This window comes from Anneissia japonica, unplaced genomic scaffold (genome assembly GCF_011630105.1).
Source record: "Anneissia japonica isolate Jap-2015-1 unplaced genomic scaffold, ASM1163010v1 scaffold287719_len1884721_cov185, whole genome shotgun sequence".
Taxonomy (NCBI): domain Eukaryota; kingdom Metazoa; phylum Echinodermata; class Crinoidea; order Comatulida; family Comatulidae; genus Anneissia; species Anneissia japonica.
Genome location: NW_022715822.1, coordinates 527,418 through 531,997, shown reverse-complemented (window position 1 = coordinate 531,997; position 4,580 = coordinate 527,418).

Genomic DNA, 4,580 nt, shown 5'->3' with positions numbered 1-4,580 from the left:
GTGATTTTAGGTGATTTTTAACTACTTGCAAGTGATATTTGGGAGGTGCGACTGGGGCCGCGAATAATTTTTGGAGGGTAATAATTTTTGGAGGATACGCCACTGCGTATCGTTCCGTCCCTAAAAACATTGCACGTTATAGAAATTTTTTCATGCATCTGTAGGATTGCCAGTTTTGTTTCTTGAATAGGCATCAGTTTTTTAGATCTTGTCTAATTTTCTTAGATCAGCCGAAAAGCCGTTCACTGAACTGCTGTGGCAGTGATTGTTATTTATACGGTATGTGACAATAAAATGAATTAATGAATGAAATTAATGAATTACGGATGTGTCCTCGTAATGGTTTTAACATGGCCTGTCAATTTTTTTAGTATTATTAAAGTGAATCAAATTTGTCCTGATAAATGAGTTATAATGTAAATAGTTATTAAAAAGTATGTTTCTAGCTTACGCCTATGTAAATACTGTACATCTTAAACGTTTTTTAGAAATCTATTTTTAGTTGTCACGGCAAGTTTGTTTGGTATTTTTCAGACAGGTCATTATTTTGTAACGTCATGTGACCAGAATAATCCAGATTCAACATGCCTCTGAATGTTACAAATTTTTTATATCACTGCAGATGTTTATTGCGGTCATGTGCAATAATCGTTTGTATACTACTGTATGCATACCATAGAATTATAAGAATTGTCAATGAAAATATGATACCGTACTCGCGCGAATAAGCTTCCCGTTTGAATAAGTGCCCCTCCTCACATGAACATTTTCTTAAGCGTCTCGTTTCAATAAGCGTTTCTAATTTGAATAAGAAACTATCAATCTAATCATACAGTACAGTACATCACCGACTTAATTTTCTGTCTGATGAATAAGCTATTCACATCTCAGCATTGTTGGACGGCCTGTCCGTCCATCCATCTGTCGGTCGGTCAGTCTCCAATGCCCCATTAAGTGTTCAGTTTTTTTTCTTCTCTTTCTTTTTCCTGACATGCACCTTTAGCACGTTCTCATCTGAGTTTACAAGAAAACCTGCAAAGATCCTGATATCTCAATCAGCAGATGGTCAACAAGATTACCACCGCACCACCGCCACTAATTTCACCTTCTGTTGTGTAAAATACCCACAGCATTACTTGTCGTGAGCCATGCTTTCTGCACCAGAACCATTCATTTATCTTCTGTTTCCTTAATAATCTTTTTTTTTTTTATTCAAGTGTCCCTTGAATTTTCCAAGATCCCATAATCACCCCTCAATTTTAATTTATTTCCATAAGCGCCCCCTCAATTTCCAATCTGTTTTCATAAGCGCCCCCGTTTAAACCTTGGTTTAAATAAGCGCCCCTTGAAAGGGCGAATAAATATTTTAAGCGCCCGGGCGCTTATTCGCGCGGCACTGTTTGTATCGGGCACAATAGGCAGTAGCACGTCCTCTAGTATACGCCGTGCTTAGTTTCTTGTCGATAGAGGGCATAATCAGTCTAAAGTAATAAATCTAAGTTTGTTGCAAACCATTTTGTGTACTGTATTGCTTGAAGCTTTGCAAGGAATGGATCCAAGATAATAATGATTTGATCTAATTTCTCTCATCATTGACATTACCAATATTTGTTTTTGTTATCATTCATTATTATCTGAATAAATATCTGAATCTGACTGTGGATATGTAAAAATTAGTAAGTGCTTGCTGTATACTGGGTCGAATTTACTCAAGATTCAGCAAAAATTGCCCAAAATTACCCAAGCTTTCTGAAAATGCATTAACATTTGAAAAATACGTGTTTTTCGCAAGTATAGTTTCCCTTTTAGCTTATAAACCAATTTTTTTTATTGTAATTGTTTGTGTTAATTATTAAAATTAATATTCATGGGGCGATAATACGGATAGAAAAATACGCCCTCAGTCGGCCAGTGTTATCAGTAGATCAGTGATCAAGTTTTATTATGTAATGCATTAATTAGGTAAGATCAATGGCAACGCAAATCACAATTAAACAATTCTGAACCCATGTTTATAGCAATTAAAAATGTTATGTGCACTTCGTTGAGTTTTGCTTACTTGAATGGACTGAAATATACTTTGTTACTTCTTAATTCTTCCTGACAAAAATATTTAATTTTCTTAGTAAAAATAAAATACATAAGGATTTGAAAGGAATACCCAAGAACCCAAGACCAAGTCAAAATACCTAAGATCTTGGGTAAATACCCAAGCAGTGGTCACGCTGATACTGATGTTTAGATAAAATTTAGAGCTCTGTCTACACTATTTGACTATGAGGCGCCAAGTGTAAATTTATTATTCAACACAATTATTTATATATAATTCATTATTTAACATATAATTAAATAAATCACCCATTATTTATATATAATGCATTTACGTCTAAAAGATTATATGTAAATAATTGCGTTAACGTTTCATTATTTATATATAATTAGTTTACTGATTACATTATATATAAATAATGAAAGGCTAACCAAACATTATTTATATATAATAAGGTTACTGGTTTCATTATATATAAATAAGGAAAGGGTAACACATCATTATATATAAATAATGAAAAATATCACACACACATTAATAAGATCTCTATGGTTGTCAAAAATCCCTGATAAAAGATCATGAGAATTTTTGTTGGCGCTTCACTTTGACTAATGGTGATGTGATGATGAATTTTACTAAAAGTGTCATTTCTGGCCATCTAGAGGTACTATTTCCTCAAATTTTCTCACCTCAGCTCCAACCATGGTGGGGCTGAGGTGAGTGCCCTCCACCTTTCAAAACAGATCTGTGCCCTTCCTTGGGTACCGTATGACATTAATCTCCATCGAGTTGGCTCCTGATGTATGTCTGTTTGCTTTTAGGATGTGATCTGGTTTTTCGTGATTATGACTATTCTGGATAAAGAATGTTTTGAGCAGAGGTGGATTTAAGGCCCCTTCCCTTCATTTGTTTAAGGAAAAAAAAAAGAAAAATATATTCAAGTTGAAGTGCGAGAGTGTAATTTCCGGCCATCTAGAGATGCCCTAATCATAAATTTTCTCGGTCTGTGAAAGCCCCTCCCTCGTTCACCTCTCTTTCGAATTCCTGGATCTGCCACTGTTGATTTATTGTATAATTATTTTTGCGCTTATTTATAATGCGTCTATTGCAATTTTCACTTTATCCTCTCAAACAGTCCTAAGAACGTTTAGAGTACGCTACTTCACAGGGGGATTCGCCCCCATGACCCCGCCGGGGTCCTACGTAATTCACATAACGGCTCCCCCCCCCCCTTTCAAAATCCTGGCTACGTCCCTGTTCAGGGACCCTGACCGAGGCTCTAGTTGGCCCTTTGTGGGACCCTCCTGTTGGGCAGGAGCCACCATTGCACGTGAAGTTGTTGAAGGTATCATCAGTGGCATATCTATAAGTCTTGAAATGGGGATGCTGATGGGGGCGCGAATGTGAAGTGGGGTGGGGGCTCGATGTTCAGTTTTGCACTAACTCGCAAAATAAGGTGATTTTAGGTGATTTTTAACTACTTGCAAGTGATATTTGGGAGGTGCGACTGGGGCCGCAAATAATTTTTGGAGGGTAATAATTTTTGGAGGATACGCCACTGCGTATCGTTCCGTCCCTAAAAACATTGCACGTTATAGAAATTTTTTCATGCATCTGTTAGTAGGATTGCCAGTTTTGTTTCTTGAATAGGCATCAGTTTTTTAGATCTTGTCTAATTTTCTTAGATCAGCCGTAAAGCCGTTCACTGAACTGCTGTGGCAGTGATTGTTATTTATACGGTATGTGACAATAAAATGAATTAATGAATGAAATTAATGAATTACGGATGTGTCCTCGTAATGGTTTTAACATGGCCTGTCAATTTTTTTAGTATTATTAAAGTGAACCAAATTTGTCCTGATAAATGAGTTATAATGTAAATAGTTATTAAAAAGTATGTTTCTAGCTTACGCCTATGTAAATACTGTACATCTTAAACGTTTTTTTAGAAATCTATTTTTAGTTGTCACGGCAAATTTGTTTGGTATTTTTCAGACAGGTCATTATTTTGTAACGTCATGTGACCAGAATAATCCAGATTCAACATGCCTCTGAATGTTACAAATTTTTTATATCACTGCAGATGTTTATTGCGGTCATGTGCAATAATCGTTTGTATACTACTGTATGCATACCATAGAATTATAAGAATTGTCAATGAAAATATGATACCGTAGTCGCGCGAATAAGCTTCCCGTTTGAATAAGTGCCCCTCCTCACATGAACATTTTCTTAAGCGTCTCGTTTCAATAAGCGTTTCTAATTTGAATAAGAAACTATCAATCTAATCATACAGTACAGTACATCACCGACTTAATTTTCTGTCTGATGAATAAGCTATTCGCATTGTTGGACGGCCTGTCCGTCCATCCATCTGTCGGTCGGCCAGTCTCCAATGCCCCATTAAGTGTTCAGTTTTTTTTCTTCTCTTTCTTTTTCCTGACATGCACCTTTAGCACGTTCTCATCTGAGTTTACAAGAAAACCTGCAAAGATCCTGATATCTCAATCAGCAGATGGTCAACAAGATT